This window comes from Mus caroli, unplaced genomic scaffold, assembly GCF_978045245.1.
Source record: "Mus caroli unplaced genomic scaffold, Mus_caroli_1 scaffold_7, whole genome shotgun sequence".
Taxonomy (NCBI): domain Eukaryota; kingdom Metazoa; phylum Chordata; class Mammalia; order Rodentia; family Muridae; genus Mus; species Mus caroli.
Window position 1 is genome coordinate 42,110,400 of NW_028227262.1, and position 18,787 is coordinate 42,129,186.

At 40.7% G+C, this 18,787-nt stretch overlaps 1 protein-coding gene across 12 annotated transcripts in view; it reads right to left on the reverse strand.

Annotated features, from left to right (window-relative positions):
• Positions 1-18,787, reverse strand: part of LOC110295865 (contactin-4) — a 1,019,336-nt gene that overhangs the window by 180,146 nt on the left and 820,403 nt on the right. The window lies entirely within an intron of this gene.

Sequence of the window (18,787 nt, forward strand, 5' to 3'; positions counted from 1 at the left end):
TTTTACAATGTTGATCCTGCCAATCCATGAGCATGGGAGATCTTTCCATCTTCTGAGATCTTCTATAATTTCTTTCTTCAGAGACTTGAAGTTTTTATTATACAGATCTTTCACTTCCTTAGTTAGAGTCACGCCAAGATATTTTATATTATTTGTGACTATTGAGAAGGGTGTTGTTTCCCTAATTTCTTTCTCAGCCTGTTTATTCTTTGTGTAGAGAAAGGCCATTGATTTGTTTGAGTTAATTTTATATCCAGCTACTTCACCGAAGCTGTTTATCAGGCTTAGGAGTTCTCTGGTGGAATTTTTAGGGTCACTTATATATACTATCATATCATCTGCAAAGAGTGATATTTTGACTTCATCTTTTCCAATTTGTATCCCTTTGATCTCCTTTTGTTGTCGAATTGCTCTGGCTAGGACTTCAAGTACAATGTTGAATAGGTATGGAGAAAGTGGACAGCCTTGTCTAGTCCCTGATTTTAGAGGGATTGCTTCAAGCTTCTGACCATTTACTTTGATGTTGGCTACTGGTTTGCTGTAGATTGCTTTTATCATGTTTAGGTATGGGCCTTGAATTCCTGATCTTTCCAAGACTTTTATCATGAATGGGTGTTGGATCTTGTCAAATGCTTTTTCAGCATCTAACGAGATGACCATGTGGTTTTTGTCTTTGAGTTTGTTTATATACTGGATTACGTTGATGGATTTCCGTATATTGAACCATCCCTGCATCCCTGGGATGAAACCTACTTGGTCAGGATGGATGATTGTTTTGATGTGTTCTTGGATTCGGTTAGCAAGAACTTTATTGAGGATTTTTGCATCAATATTCATAAGGGATATTGGTCTGAAGTTTTCTATCTTTGTTGGGTCTTTTTGTGGTTTAGGTATCAGAGTAATTGTGGCTTCATAGAATGAGTTGGGTAGAGTACCTTCTGTTTCTATTTTGTGGAATAGTTTGTGAAGAACTGGGATTAGATCTTCTTTGAAGGTCTGATAGAACTCTGCACTAAACCCATCTGGTCCTGGGCTTTTTTTAGTTGGGAGACTATTAATGACTGCTTCTATTTCTTTGGGGGATATAGGGCTGTTTAGATCATTAACCTGATCTTGATTCAACTTTGGTACCTGGTAACTGTCTAGGAACTTCTCCATTTCATCCAGGTTCTCCAGTTTTGTTGAGTATAGCCTTTGGTAGAAGGATCTGATGGTGTTTTGGATGTCTTCAGGATCTGTTGTTATGTCTCCTTTTTCATTTCTGATTTTGTTAATTAGGATGCTTTCCCTGTGCCCTCTGGTGAGTCTGGCTAAGGGTTTATCTATCTTGTTGATTTTCTCAAAGAACCAGCTCCTTGATTGGTTGATTCTTTGAATAGTTTTTCTTGTTTCCACTTGGTTGATTTCACCCCTGAGTTTGATTATTTCCTGCCGTCTACTCCTCTTGGGTGAATTTGCTTCCTTTTGTTCTAGTGCTTTTAGGTGTGTTGTCAAGCTGCTAATGTGTGCTCTCTCTAGTTTCCTTTTGGAGGCACTCAGAGCTATGAGTTTTCCTCTTAAAAATGCTTTCATTGCGTCCCATAAGTTTGGGTATGTTGTGGCTTCATTTTCATTGAACTCTAAAAAGTCCTTAATTTCTTTCTTTATTCCTTCCTTGACCAAGGTATCATTGAGAAGAGTGTTGTTCAGTTTCCACGTGAAGGTTGGCTTTCTATTATTTATTTTGTTATTGAAGATCAGCCTTAGTCCATGGTGATCTGATAGGATGCATGGGACAATTTCAATATTTTTATATCTGTTGAGGCCTGTTTTGTGACCAATTATGTGGTCAATTTTGGAGAAGGTACCATGAGGTGCTGAGAAGAAGGTATATCCTTTTGTTTTAGGATAGAATGTTCTGTAGATATCTGCCAGATCCATTTGATTCATAATTTCTCTTAGTTTCACTGTGTCCCTGTTTAGTTTCTGTTTCCATGATCTGTCCATTGGTGAAAGTGGTGTGTTGAAGTCTCCCACTATTATTGTATGAGGTGCTATGTGTGCTTTGAGCTTTACTAAAGTTTCTTTAATGAATGTGGCTGCCTTTGTATTTGGAGCATAGATATTCAGGATTGATAGTTCCTCTTGGAGGATTTTACCTTTGATGAGTATGAAGTGTCCCTCCCTGTCTTTTTTAATGACTTTGGGTTGGAAGTCAATCTTATCAGATATTAGAATGGCTACTCCAGCTTGTTTCTTCATGCCACTTGCTTGGAAAATTGTTTTCCAGCCTTTCATTCTGAGGTAGTGTCTATCCTTTTCTCTGAGATGAGTTTCCTGTAAGCAGCAAAATGTTGGGTCTTGTTTGTGTAGCCAGTTTGTTAGTCTATGTCTTTTTATCGGGGAGTTGAGTCCATTGATATTAAGAGATATTAAGGAAAAGTAATTGTTGTTTCCTGTTATTTTTGATGTTAAAGTTGGCATTTTGTTCTTGTGGCCGTCTTCTTTTAGGTTTGTTGAGGGATTACCTTCTTGTTGTTTCTATGGCGTGGTTCCTGTCCTTGTATTGGTTTTTTTCTGTTATTATCCTTTGAAGGGCTGGATTCGTGGAGAGATAATGTGTGAATTTGGTTTTGTCGTGGAATACTTTGGTTTCTCCATCTATGTTAATTGAGAGTTTGGCTGGGTATAGTAGCCTGGGCTGGAATTTGTGTTCTTTTAGTGTCTGTATAACATCCGTCCAGGATCTTCTGGCTTTCATAGTCTCTGGTGAAAAGTCTGGTGTAATTCTGATAGGCTTGCCTTTATATGTTACTTGGCCTTTTTCTCTTACTGCTTTTAGTATTCTATCTTTATTTAGAGCATTTGTTGCTCTGATTATTATGTGTCGGGAGGTATTTCTTTTCTGGTCCAGCCTATTTGGAGTTCTGTAGGCTTCTTGTATGTTCATGGGCATCTCTTTCTTTAGATTTGGGAAGTTTTCTTCTATAATTTTGTTGAAGATGTTTGCTGGTCCTTTGAGTTGAAAATCTTCATTCTCATCCACTCCTATTATCCGTAGGTTTGGTCTTCTCATTGTGTCCTGTATTTCTTGGATGTTCTGAGTTAGGATCTTTTTGCATTTTACATTTTCCTTGATTGTTGTGCCGATGGTCTCTATGGAATCTTCTGCACCTGAGATTCTCTCTTCCATCTCTTGTATTCTGTTGCTGATGCTCGTATCTATGGTTCCAGATTTCTTTCCTAGGGTTTCTATCTCCAGTGTTGCCTCATTTTGGGTTTTCTTTATTGTGTCTACTTCCCTTTTTAGGTCTAGTATGGTTTTGTTCATTTCCATCATCTGTTTGGATGTGTTTTCCTGTTTTTCTGTAAGGACTTCTACCTGTTTGATTATGTTATCCTGTTTTTCTTTAAGGATTTGTAACTCTTTAGCAGTGTTCTCCTGCAATTCTTTAAGGGATTTTTGTGCTTCTTTAAGGGATTTTTGTGCTTCCTCTTTATTGTCTTCTGCCTTTTTAGCATTGTTCTCCTGCATTTCTTTAATTGTGTTATTAAAATCCTTCTTGAAGTCCTCTATCATCATCAGGAGATATGCTTTTAAATCCGTGTCTAGCTTTTCCGGTGTGTTGGGGTGCCCTGGACTGGGTGAAGTGGGGGTGCTGGGTTCTGATGATGGTGAGTGGTCTTGGTTTCTGTTAGTAAGATTATTACGTTTACCTTTCGCCATCTGGTAATCTCTGGGGTTAGTTGTTATCGTTGTCACTATTTAAAGATTGGAGCAGAAGTTGTGTTCCACTCACCAGCAGTCTCTAAATCCTGCGGCGGGGGTCGTGGGTAGCTGACGGTACCCCGGTGCTGGTCCAGCCGGAAGAGGCTTGTGGTCCTACTCAGGCCGTTTTTCTGCTTCCCTAACTAATGCAGTCTCTGGTCCCGCGTGCAATTGGATTGGAGCAGAAGCTGTGTTCCACTCTCCAGAAGTCTTAAGATCCTGTGGTGGGTGTTGTGGGTAGCTGGTGAGTGTCAGCCGACCCTGCGCCCCAGCTGCCCCGGTGCTTTTCTGACCGGAAGAGGGTTGTGGCCCTATGTAGGCTGGATTTCTCTCTCCCCAACCAGAGCAGTCTCAGGTCCCGCGTGATTGGACTGGAGCAGAAGCTGTGTTCCACTCACCAGCAGTCCCAAAATCCTGCGGCGGGGGTCGTGGGTAGCTGGCGGGTGTCAGGCAACCCTGCGCTCCCGCTACCCTGGCGCTGATCCAGCCGGATGAGGCCTGAGGCCCTACTCAGGCCGGTTTCTGCTTCCCTAACTAATGCAGTCTCAGGTCCCGCGCAATTGGATTGGAGCAGAAGCTGTGTTCCACTCACCAGCAGTCCCAAAATTCTGCGGCTGGGGTCGTGGGTAGCTGGCGGGTGTCAGGCAACCCTGCTCTCCCGCTACCCTGGCGCTGATCCAGCCGGATGAGGCCTGTGGTCCTATGCAGGCCGGTTTATGCTTCCCTAACTAATGCAGTCTCAGGTCCCGCGCAATTGGATTGGAGCAGAAGCTGTGCTCCACTCACCAGAAGTCTTAAGATCCTGTGGAGGGTGTTGTGGGTAGCTGGCGAGTGTCAGCAGACCCTGCGCCCCAGCTGCCCTGGTGCCTTTCTGACCGGAAGAGGGTTGTGGCCCTATGTAGGCCGGATTTCTCTCTCCCCAACCAGAGCAGTCTCAGGTCCCACGTGATTGGACTGGAGCAGAAGCTGTGTTCCACTCACCAGTAGTCCCAAAATCCTGAGGCGGGGGTCGTGGGTAGCTGGCCGGTGTCAGGCAACCCTGCGCTCCCGCTACCCCAGCGCTGATCCAGCTGGGTGAGGCCTGTGGCCCTACTCAGGCCGGTTTCTGCTTCCCTATCTAATGCAGTCTCAGGTCCCGCGCAATTGGACTGGAGCAGAAGCTGTGATCCACTCACCAGCAGTCCCAAAATCCTGCGGCGGGGGTCGTGGGTAGCTGGCGGGTGTCAGGCAACCCTGCGCTCCCGCTACCCTGGCGCTGATCCAGCCGGATGAGGCCTGAGGCCCTACTCAGGCCGGTTTCTGCTTCCCTAACTAATGCAGTCTCAGGTCCCGCGCAATTGGATTGGAGCAGAAGCTGTGTTCCACTCACCAGCAGTCCCAAAATTCTGCGGCTGGGGTCGTGGGTAGCTGGCGGGTGTCATAAATTACTTTTCTAAATGACATACAAATAGTAAGGGTAAGAAGACATTTATGGAGACTGTATGACCTTTTGTGAACACCATGTTTCTGGTCTATATTGTGGATTTTTTTTAATCAGTGAAGGCAGAATCTACAAAACTTTTATTAACCATGATTTAAAATGTTCCAGTCCCTTAAGTTGTTGTTTTGTTTTTTAATATGAGAAAACTTTAAGTTCCTCTTTTGAATGACCTCATGAATTCCTACCTTAGAACACCCAAGATACAATTTGCAGAACACAAGAAAATCAAGAAGAGGGAAGACCAATGAGTGGATACTTCATTCCTCCTTAGAATAGGGAACAGAATACCCATGAAAGGAGTTACAGAGACAAAGTTTGGAGCTAAGATGAAAGGATGGACTATCCAGAGACTACCCCACCCAGGAATCCATCCCATAATCAGCCACCAAACTCAGACACTATTGCATATGCCAGAAAGATTTTGCTGAAGGGACCCTGTTATAGCTGTCTCGTATGAGGCTATGCCAGTGCCTGGCAAATACAGAAGTGGATGCTCACAGCCATCGATAAGATGGAACACAGGGCCTTCAATGAAGAAGCTAGAGAAAGCACCCAAGGAGCTGATGGGGTCTGCAACCATATAGGTGGAACAACAATTCCAACTAACCAGTACCCCCAGAGCTCGTATCTCTAGCACATATGTAGCAGAAGATGGCCTAGTCGGCCATCACTGGGAAGAGAGGCCCCTTGGTATTGCAAACTTTATATGCCCCAGTACAGGGGAATGCCATGGCTAAGAAGTGGGAGTGGATGGGTAGGGAAGCAGGATGTGGGGGGTTTTATAGGGAACTTTCAGAATAGCATTTGAAATGTATATAAAGAAAATATCTAATAAAAAAACCAAACAAACCCACAAGCAAAAGCCAAGAATCCTTTTCATTAAGAAATAGTCAAGTGTCTAAGTTTTTTCCAGTTGGTTACTGGTAAAAGTGGAGAGGGCATTCTCAGACACTAGTCCTGGAGACCCATGTCTCTGCACTGATTAGAAAATGGTAAAACGTTTAACATGCTTGGAACTAGAGATGGCAGCAATATAGGGATGGGACTGATGAGCAGCCCCACGTTGGCCCTTGAAAAACATTTGTGAAACAAAGCAAACCAGTAGTGAGGGCTACTTGTTTATTTTTGGAAAGCCAATGTGAGGTCAGTGCCTCTCATTGAAGCTATTCTCTACCGATTTTTCTTTCATTAGAACAGCTTAACTCATCGCTTACGAACATATTTCATTCTGACAGGTTACATGGACAACTTTGTAGCCCATATATGTCCATATATGTTCATGATAAACTATTGTTATCATTCATTATTTGCTGATCTCATATTAGAAGACTGCTCTTCACTGAAGTATGATCCTTAAAGTCAATAGTTTTTAGTGAGTCTTGAATTTACTCAGCCCTTTTAGAAGAAGTTCTGCTCATAAACTCACATGGAACTCCAAGAAGCATTTAACTCTCACATTTCACCATACAGATCATCTCCCCAACACTCATATTGTGCCATGTTTTTCATGCTTCCATTGAAGTCATGTTTTATTTTTCTATGATATCAATAGGTATTTAACCAATGTTCCATAAACATGTTAAGAAGTATTACTTCTTGACTACAGCATAGTTCATGCTTTTATCTACATTTGTCTGCTTTGTCAGAGACCCTTTGCTAAAACTCCTACAGACAATAAATACAGTGATTAATCTGGGCAGTAATCTGTTTACAGGTAGTTATCTATAATACAGGATAATAACTACTGATATTATCTTAATAAGTAGAGTTGATACTAGAATTAATCAGAGATATTATTCAATATCCTTAACATGTTTTTTTTTAATCTAATTTGACCTTAGTATATCTGTTTAGTGAGGCTTTAAGCCATGAATAATTTAATTCAAAGAGAATGGTAGTGTGAAGGCCAAGCTATGTATCTTACCTTCTAGATGATAAACAAACAAACAAACAAAAAAAGACAAACACTCAATAAGTCACTTAACCATCCAGCAGAGGTCTCTAAGTCCTTGATACATGCAGTTTCCTACTCTTCCATCTACAAGCAATTCCATGTTTTTTTTTCAAAGAGCAAAACACAATTTTGCAAACGCTCTCCTGATGGAGATGATGCATGGCTGCTTAAGAGGGGAGGCCAAAAGGGTCAACTTCAAAAAAACGTTACAACATCAACAAGCATTAGCTTGAATGAAGGGTTATAACCTGCATCATTGAAAGAGCTGCAAGTTGGCTGCTGTCCTCTATCATCCAGCTGCTAATGGGAAGGGAAGCTCAAGAGGTAATATCTTCCCAGGGCTCTACTGGGAGAAGCCAGTGTGCAACTCCTTTAGGACTAATGGCCTAGCCTGCCAGAAACACATTCAACCTGCAGCATATTCACCCCCTGCAGAGTCCAGGGAAACAAAGCAAAAAAAGAAAGCCACAGAAATCTGTGGAATATTAACAAGAGCAAACTTTTGAAAAAGCAGAAGGGAAAACAAAGCAAAACAAGGAAGGACAAATATAACGTATGCAGCAATGTCAAGTTGAAGTTCAAACAGGAAACTTCAGAAACACACGCAGAGGCAGACTTCAATGTCACCCATTTCCAGCAACACTTGGGCTCATACTTTGAAAACTATAGAAATCTTGAAGTCAAACCCTGCCACTTCACAAAGGAGCTGGGGTAGGAAAGGGAGGCTTTGAGAAGAGTTTGAAATGCCCTTGGAAATTTCAACCTAATTAGGTACTTCTGTGGGCTCATTCTTTCTCTTGCAATGGGTTGTGAGAGGCAAGGAGCTCAATAGAATGGATAATTGGTCCAGGCTGAGGTGAAACCCACAACTAATTTGCCTAATACTGAACTAATTTGGTGTTTGACAACAGTCATCAGGTACATTCTTTGCTTTCAGAGTGAAATCTCTTCACAGAAGCCAAATTAACTTGATCTAAATTCATTCCTTTTGAAGTGAGTGACTGCACAGGAACCCAGGGAGGTGGTGAATGGAGTGTCTAGGAGAAGGGAGATATATTAGCTGGCAAAGTGCATGATATACAAGCATGAAGACCTGAGGTCAATGTTTAGCCCTCACATATACAGGTGGGACATGGTGAGACATGGCTGTAATCCCAGCACAGGAAGTCAAAGACAGGTATATTTCTGGGGTTCATGGATAGTCAAGCTTGACAGCTGAACTGAACTGATGAGGTCCTGTCTTAAAATTCAAGGTGTGTGGCATCCCAAGGAATGGTAATTTGGACTCACCTCTGATTTATATACACAGGAACACACAGGCACACACAGGCAGGCACACACAGACAGGCACACACACGCACACACACACACACACACACACGCACGCACAAACACCAGATGAACCTTTTGTATAAGGCCAAATAATGAGACAGTTTATATTTTAATGTTTCAATTGCAGATCTACAAGTCAAAACCACACATAGTCACTCCCAATTATGTTGATGAATCACATATAATATAATTGGGTGATTCTTTGTAGAACAAAGTGTCTGTTTGGTAGAGATGGTTTATCCATGTTCATATGTTCACAGAGGCCCACGTGAATTGTTATTTTCCAACAATTTCTAAGTATACTTTTTGGAGCTAACTCATAAAACAGAATTTTAAAAAATATGTCAAAAAAGAAATTACTGTTTTGATCTTTTGCATTCGTCTACATTTGAAACAGAAGAATCAGTCCTAAGACTTGTCTCAAGCCACAAGTTCAAATATAAGATTAAACAGCTGTGCTGGGATTTGACCCTGTCACACTGTTCATCTTTTGACAGATGAACAATCTTTTCATTTCAATCTTTTGTTCAATAACTGCCAGAAATGACCTAAATCAGGGTTTGTATATTCCAGCCACTGGAATCATACAAGCCTCTTATCCAATAATAATTTCTATTTCAAACAAATATAATTTGAACTCAAGGGTCAAACAATTCACAGAGGTATCTGCCTCTCTTCATTCCCCCAAACTAGAAATTTCTCACAGAAACAAGGGCAAGCTTTGGCCTTAGACCTTGGAGTTTTAAATATCTAAGAGAAAGGGCATGGTAGGCAAACTCCTTTAAGTAATGTTTGCAAAGTTGACCTGTAGACGTTTGCATTTATTTCTAATGGCTTCAACAATTTTGGAGATTGAGTCACTTCCAGGAAATGCAGAGGGCTAGCTATAACATTGCTCTTATTTGTCGTAAGCTTAGTGGGTCTGGAGGTAATTACTCAGTTTCACTTTGCCATATATACATACACACACACACATACATATATATATATCCTAGGATTTTTAACACTATTCTTACACTTTTTAAGATAGTCTCAATTGGCCTTAAATCTAATGTCCTCAGATTTCTCCAGAACTAATCATCCATCATTTAATGTTTGAATGTATAGTTTATAATTGTACACTGGTTTTTAATAAGTCCCAGACATTCAACTTACATATATCACTGAAAGTGTACTTATATTGTACTGCAAGATATTGTCCACCTTCTACCTTTGCTCACCTGTGATGGGCTCCCAGCTAGTACCCACACTACCATGGTTGTCATTCTTGCACAGGGTTTCAAAGTGAGTTCTACAAGGACCAATGGTTCTTAGAAGACACTGAACTTAACCAAGGTTGCTTTGTTTTAAACATTAAATATTTGTCACATTTCATGTCAAATATGACTTAATGACTAACCACATCCATGTTGAGAAACTCTGCCCCGATATGAGGTCATGTAGCTGTACAAAGAACTTTAGGGAAATTTGCAGGCAAATGGATGGAACTGGAAAATATCATGCTGGGTGAGATAACCCAGTCACAAAAGAACACACATGGCATGTACTCACTGATAAGTAGATATTAGGCAAAAAGTTTGGAATATCCATGATACAACTCACAGACCATATGAAGCTCAAGAAGAAGGAAGACCAAAGTGTAGATGTGTTAGTCCTTTTTAGAAGGTAGAACAAAATGCTCACAGGAGGTAGAGGGTGGTAGGGACTTGGGAAGAAGAGAGGTAGGAGAGGGGGAAAAAGGGGAAAGTTCAGGTATGGGAGGAAACAGGGATGATATACAGAGGGTCAGGAAATTGAACAGAGGTATGTAGCAATGGGGGATAGGGAACTGGGGTTAGCCACCAGAAAGTTCCAGATACCAGGAAAGTAAGAGCCTCCCAGGACACAAAGGGGATGAGATTAGCTGAAATGCTCAACAAATAGGAGGGGGAACTTGCAGAGACCATATCCAGAGGTTAGGCAAGGACCTGATTGAGGGATGGGGCCACACACTCACCTCCAAATTTTTAACCCAGAATGGCTCCTGTCTAAAGAAATTACAGGGCCAAAGTGTGAAGCAGAGACGGAAGAAAAGGCCATCTGGAGACTGCCTTACCTGGGGATCCATCCCATATACAGACACCAAACTCAGACACTATTGCTGACAGGAAGAAGTGTTTGCTGATAGTAGACTGATAGAGCTGTCTCTGCCAGAGCCTGACAAATACAGATGTGGATCCTTACAGCCAACCTTTGGATTGAGCACGGGGACCCCAATGGAGAAGCTAGGGAAAGGACTGAAGGATATGAAGGGTTTGTAACCCCATAGGATGAACAACAGTATTAAACAACCAGACCCCCTCACCCCCTGCCCGCCGCGAGATCCCAGTGACTAAATCACCAACCAGAGAATACATATGGAGGGACTCATGGCTCCAGCTGCATATGTAGCAGAGGATGGCCTTGTCAGGCATCAGTGGGAGGAGAGGCCCTTGGTCCTGTGAAGGTTCTATGCCCCAGTGTGGGGATTGCCAAGACAGTGAAGTGGGAGTGGGCATAACCTCATAGAAGCAGGGGAGGGGGGATGGGATAAAGGGTTTTTGGGGGAAAACCAGGAAAGGGGATAACATTTGAAATGTAAACAAGTAAAATACCCACAGGGTCTTCAGTGGAGGAGTTAGAGAAGGGACTGAAGGAGCTGAAGGGATTTGCAACCACATAGGAAGAACAATCTCAACCTACCAGAGCCCCTAGAGCTCCCAGGGACTAAACCACCAACCAAAGAGTACACATGGAGAGACCCATGGATCCAGCTGCATATGTAGCAGAGGATACCCTTACTGGGCATCAGTGGAAGGAGAGGCCCCTGGTCCTGTGAAGGATTGATGCCCCAGTGTGGGGGAATGCCAGGACAGGGAGGTGGGAGTAGGTGGGTGGGTGATGGAAAAGGGGATGGGATAGGAAGCTTCAGGGGTGGAGGAACTGGGAAAAGGGATAACATTTGAAATGTAAATAAAGAGACTAATCATTAAAAAAGAAAAAAGAAAAAAAGAAAACCAACGTTTTCTCCCTGAACTGAGAGAATGTTGAATATGACACTATAACACTCCCTTGGACTCTCTTATGTGAATCTTAATCACACTGTTTTCTAAGTTTTTTTTTTTAATTTATTTTCAACTTTGTGCCTGTGTATATAGGGGTTGCATGAGCATGTAAGTCCACATGACTATAGAGTCCAGATGAATCGGATCCCATGGAATGATAACTATAGGTATTTGTGGTCCTTTAGATGTAGGTACAGGTAACTGAATTTGAGTCCTCTACAAGAGCAGACATGCTCTTAACTGCTAAGCCACTTTTTGAGCCCCTACATATTGTTTTTTTCATTTTTATGTTTTTGTTTTGTTTTGTTTTAACCAATGGGCTCATGCCTCTTGTGTTTTTCTACTATATTTTGTTTTATTCACACACTCTTGTTTATGACCTTCTCATTTCTTTATAAGACCCAATTGACTTTTTGTAAGGGTAGAGAAGATGCCTCTGAACCAACCCTTTCACAGATAACTATGAATAACAGACATAAAAAGCCACTATGTTGAGGCATTGGAGAGAAGGCTCAGGTCTTGGTTCTCAGCATGCCCATTGTGGCTCACAATCATTTTTAGCTGCACTTCAAAGGGATTGGAAGCACCTTTCTGACCTCCACAGGCACCAGATGCCCACATGATATGCATACATGCAGGCAAAATAACCAAATGCATAAAATATAGTAAAGAAATCAGTAGAAAATGTGAAGACGCCCTAGAAAGCAAGTCATCATAGGCATATTTCTGTTAATAGGTACTCATTAACATAGAAAACAAATATGATTGCAGAAGGCCATGTGTATATGAGATATTGGCCTAGGTCTGTATGTGCTTCACCCGCTGTCAATGTGACATTCATTAGGAGACTATCACCATTATTTCATATCTTTGGGCTAATGTTTAAGCTCATTTGCCATCTGCTCTCACTCAATGTCTTCCAGCCAGTGAATCCTCAGCTCTTGTCAGATAGGTTTTCTTCATATGTAGCTGTAATAATATGTAGGCCAGTTCCTGTCTCTATATCTTTGCTTATACCATCTTATCTTCAGGAATGTTCTCTTTCCCTTCAATGCCTAACAAACATTCTGCTCTACAGTGTATCTCCGCTAGACTCTCTCTGTCCTGCCCACTGCAGGTCTTCTCATCTGCAGCCTACTTGGCACACAGCTTGACTACTGCGTGTCATCCACTGTCTTGTTTCTCCTTTATAATTTTAACTTTTATTCACTCTTTGAAAATTCCCTACATGTATACAATGCACAATGATAATTTCTGCCCCTAACTTTTCCCCTCCAGCTTCTCCCAGACTCCCACATCTTATTACAGACTTTATGTTCCCACTCATAACTATTTGTGTACTGATTTGTTGATAAATAGTTGGATGAATTGACTTTATTCACTGAGTCAAATGAATGCTGCTCATGTGTGCATGGTGTAGGGTCATACATTGGGAAATGGTGACCCTATGTAGGGCCACATATGACAATTTCTATAAAAATATGTATTTTCTCTTTTCCTCTCAGGGATACCATGGACAATTCATGATATTACATTTGAGTTAGTTAGAGATTTTATTCCCCTTTCTAAAAAGACCAAAGTATGGATACTACATAGTACATAGCCTACAAACTATGGATATTTTGGTCTTCCTTCTACTTGAGCTTCATGTGGTCTGTGAATTGTATCTTGGGTATTCTGAGCTTTTGGGCTAATATGCACTTATCAGTGAGTGCATACCATGTGTGTTCTTTTGTGATTGTGTTACCTCACACAAGATGGTATTTTCTCATTGTAATCATTTGCCTAAGAATTTCATGAAGTCATTGTTTTTAATAGCTGACTAGCACTCCATTGTGTAAGTGCACCAAATTGTATCCACTCCTCTGTTGAGGGCCATCTGGGTTCTTTCCAGCTTCGAATCCATTTTCTTAAAGTATGGCAATTATGAACGTATACACTGGGTTTTGTCATTTAAAAGAAATTGATGTTCTAAGTCAAAATCTGTTTTAACTTACAACATCGTAGATATTGGCAGATACAAACACCATCAATACATATTTGAGGCTTTTGGTGATTATATTTTGCTGTTGTTCTGAAAGGGCCACTTGAAACTTCCTGTCCTTGATGAGTTCCTTTCCGTTGTGCTTTGTCATTTCACATGGACTGAGCAGCTTCTACTCCCATTTCTATATTATTTCCCACAGATGATGCACACTCTCTGATAAACTGTAGCAACTTAATTCATTGGTGTTATTAGATGCAAGCAAAGAAGCAAACATCAAGGGTATACCTCATGTGACATTCAGAGGGTGACTGAGGGTACCCAGTATGAGTTCTCCCTAGCACAATTAAGCAGTTATTGGTGTACTGTGAAATCACCTTAACTGCTGTGTTCATCTTCAGGTCACTCTGTCCTTTAAACTGCTTTGCAGTGTTGAATATTATCTAGTTATCACATATACATAGCCCATTCACGGGGAATTAGGAAGTTGTGCACAAAATGCTTTTGTAATTACTTATTGATGACCTCACACACACACCTACACACACTCTGCAGTGCTATCAAACCCACATCTATTTTCTTTATAGACACAGGACTGCAGTAAACAAGGTCTAGATATAGCCTACAAAACACGTAGAAAACAAAAAGGGAAAGGAAAGAGTCTATTGCTTATCCAGAAATGTTCATGCATGACATTCATTAGTTGCAGAGAGCACCGGGGTGACTGATTGATGAGTCCCTGCTGCATTTTATCAAAGTATTGAACTGGGAGCAACCACAGTATTTATTATATGGCAAGGAGCAGTTCCAAGCATAGTCAAATCCCACACTATATATGATTTTGGGCAAAATATTGTTTTACCCCTATGCTTCTATTTTATTTGTGAAATCAAGGCAATGGGCCTAAGAGTTTCTTTCAACAAAAGAGTTAGTAAAGACCTTGAAATAGAGACTTTTTTATTGGGATACAAATTTCTCACTTTCTTAGCAATGAATATAACAATGGCTGTTATAGGAGAAAGTGTGCAAAAGGCACTGTCTATCAAACTCCTAGTTCACAGTTTCTTATTCAAGACAGGGATTGTAGTTACACCTATATATTTGTACAGAAAAAGATGTGGCTCCTGAGGTGATCAGGTGTAATAATGAACAAGTTCCAAGAGAATGGCATGCACTACATTTTCCTTCCCTTACATCTAAGAAATTACTAGACATAGATCTCTGATTCTACTTGGAGTATACGGACTGACTGTAGTGCTTTCTGATACAGTGAGATGGAAGCTTTCCAAAGCAAAAGGAACAATTTTCTGTAAGTAATCTAATCTTGGTCTTCACTACAACATTGGAAACAATCTCTCACAGAGCAGCAGTCCTTACCATGTGGTCCCCACAGAAGCATCAGCAGTAGAATTACACCTGGGAAATTAACTGAAATGCAATCTCATATCTACCAAATCAAAGCCACCATGAACATGGTCCAATATTCTGTATTTTCTTAAGATTTCCCACTTACCCTGATGTACACTGAAGCTGCAGAACCTCTAGCACAGCATTTGGGATCTAGTTCTACTTCTTAATATGTAAACATTAATCATACACTCCAATATCTTCGGGAGTGAGTTTCTTTCTAAACTGGGTATTTGGAGGAATGAAATGGGAAATCTTTACTGGCTCTGACTCCAAAATATAACTGTTTATTTTTCTCAAAGTCGCACTCATGAACATGGCTCACATAGATAGGACAAATGGCTGCTTAGCTGTTCTTTCTGCTCCCATGATTTAAACATCTACTTATCACACAGCAAGCAGCATTTTAGAGGCATGAATCAGATGGAGCCATTTCATCATTCAACATCCTCCCATGGGTCGTGAATAAAACCTAAACTCCACCTGGCTTATAAGGTACCGCCTAGCTCTGACCTTTGTGTCAGATGTACATCCTTTCCTTGGTCCTTAAGGTTTAGAAACATGAATTTCCTCCCTTCATCTCAAGCTTGTCACACAGTTGTTAGGGCTTCTGAGTCTCTCTATTTTCTGCCTAGTATGGGCTTCTGTGTAAAAGCTATGTGTTTTTACTTTGAGATTTCTGCTCAGAGGTCAGTCTTGCCAACCAGGCCTTCCTTGACTTCTTGACCTTAAGAGTCTTTGCAGCTAGTTTCATCTCAAAAGGCTGTCATTATTTTCTCCTGTATTCTCACAAAAACCTGAAATATTGAGTTTGTTTGTTTGATCACTTTATCTGTTAACAATCTGGTAAAATATCAACTATTGAGGTTGAGGAGTTTTCTAGCATCCTACTATATAGCAGTGGACTCCCACATAATAGGGCCACGTCAAGATAGTTTTACACAAATGCATAACATATTAAAGTCATATTGGAAGAGCTCTGGCCAAGGAAACAAATTTTACCATTGTATATCTGAAGACAGATTTATATTTTAAGATTTTTTTTCTTGAAAAAAAAAAGTACTGAAAGACCAGATGAAAGTTACCTGCTCTGGCAACATACAGGTTCCAGCAAAACAAACAAATAAGATGAAGTTACATTAAATGCCATATGTTTGAAACCTCCCTCAGGCCTTCATCTATGGTGAGACTAATGGGCACATATTAACCTAGATGGGCATAGCTATAGTACTGGTAGCGGCCCAGTGGCTCTGTCAAACTTACATAGGAGAGGGAGTGCAACGTGAGTCTCTGCAGTAAGCCTCTGAAATAAGGTTAAATGCTTTTTTAGTGAAACATGGAGGTAAAAATCCATTTTTACCAGAGATATTTCTGCAGAGCTGCCAAATGGGTCAACACTGTGTTAAAGCAACAAAATTATGGTTTTCTTCACTTTTCTCTTTTATTATTAGTTTTGAATTAGTTTACAAGGTGCTAGTTATCACCATGCCATTCAAACAAAGTTTAGGTTTGTGCTTCTGCTTCTCCCTTATGCCATTATCTCTGGTTCCCTCTTATAATATTCCACATGCTTTCATATCCATATGTGAACAATATCCACTCATATATATGTGTATATATTTATACCATAATACAGCATCTATATATGACAGAGGACATGTACATTTTATCCTCTTTTGGTTACCTTGTTTAATTTTATACTTTTCATATCCATCCATTTTCCTGTAAGTTTCATTTCTTATTACATTTGAATATATAGATTTCTGAGCATACCCCATGGTTTCTAACCCCTGAGCAAGCATACCTTAATGTTGTAAGGAACTGTCTTGTCAACAAAGGCAGAACCACTCTAGATAAGTGACCAGGGCTACTTTCTCCCTCTGTGGGACTCTGCACAGTGATTTTAATTATAATAATTCACTTAGCTTGAAGATTAAGGCAGCTGGATATTAGGAACAGAGCACTGGGAACACACCAAACCCCTCCCTTCAGGAAAGACAATAGAAAAGAAAAAAATGACAGCCAAGCACTTCTGTATGATTAAGCCTCCTCCTGTGACAGTGAAAACAATATCAATGATATGCTAGTCGAGGAAGAACAAAAGAATAAACATATAGTAGTCAAGTGCTGTGTGAGTCAGCTGATGTGACATCAAGGGTGACTGAAAAGGAGGTGACCCTCCGATATCTTCAGAAAACAGGTGAATTATTCTGTGCCCCCATCAAGCACTGCTGCAGACAGCACAATTTAAATGGCTAAAGTTCTTAGCTCCCATTAGGCCCTGATTCTCATCTCTAGGTCAGGAGGCTTGGGTAGCACCTATTTTACACAAGGTTGGGGGCCAGTGAGAAGGCTCATTCTCCACCAGAGTGATTCTGCATTGCTGTATTGCTAGGCTGGAGACCTCCAATCCCTAGGCAGATCAATGGTAAAATGTGGCTACAGAAAACACCTTTTTAACATATAATACAAGCCCTAGAAGAAAATCATGCAAGTCAAAGTAACTTTATTCAGTTCATCCAGTGATTTAAATACCACTTAGAAACCAATGAATGTAAAAGTTATCCAATTAAGAAGAAAAAAAAATGTTGCCCATGTTGCCTACCTAAGTTCAAGTGGTTGCTACCTGTCATAAAGGAAATAATTATCAAGTGGGCGAGAAAATAAATCCCAAATAGCTAAAAAAAAAAAAAAATACATGGCAATTGCTTCTCACTGAATAAACCTGTAACTTTGACTTTTGTGAGTTTCCAGGTAACTGTGGTATATTATACATTTCAAACCATCAAAAAGGACACTGACTCTCATAATTTACGAAAGAAAAAGACCAAATATCAGATCCTTCATTTAGTATAGATATAAAGACAAATAAATAAGAAAAGAGGTTTCTTTTTTCCCCCAACTACAGTTGTCCTGTTCATTTTATGAAGAATTTTCTATAATCCTTCCATACCAACTGCTTTAGTAGTATATGAGTCTAAAAGGGTGAGAGTTGGGGAGGAGAAGCCCAGTGGCCGATGCTGGATATGTTCCTTGCTTTCCAATCTGTTTCCAATTTGCTTTATTTGATCACTGAGTGTAGCTTTCAGTTCATCTTAAAAATAACGGATGTTGGAAGAAGAGCACATAGAAATGTGGGCAACTGGCTGGGTGTGTTGGTACAGGCTTTTAATCAGAGCACTTAGAAGGCAGAGGCAGGTGAATATCTGGTGAGTTCAAAGTCAGCCTGATCTTCATTGTGAGTTCCAGAACAGCCAGAGCTACAGAATAAAGAACCCCTCTCTCTGTGTGTGTCTCCAAACAAACAAACAAACAAAAAATTGATCAGCTTGGAGTCTCTCAAATTTATTTTATAATGCATTTCCAATGAAACCCTTTTCTGGACTTCACATCAGTAGCCCTGAAGCTTTCCAGGTCGTCCTAAGCAAGAACCATGTGACAAAGATTTTACATTTACATTTGGGTCAATACAGATGATTTGATCACAACAGGAGCAGCTGTTTTAACATAAAAGGAAATCTATGTGATGTGATATTTTTTTATGCTGTACTCTGAGGTCCACACTGAGAACTAAATTTGGATAGAGTGCATTTGAAATGATCATGATACCATGTTAAACTGCTATCAGGAAGGTGCATTTATGAAGGGTTAGGATGAACCTTAAATCAAAATTCAAATGGAGCATAGAACTTCAATTAACACACGCGCGCGCGTTCACGCACGCATTCACACACACACACACACACACACACACACACACACACACACACACACACTCCAAACTTACTTCCGGTGTCAG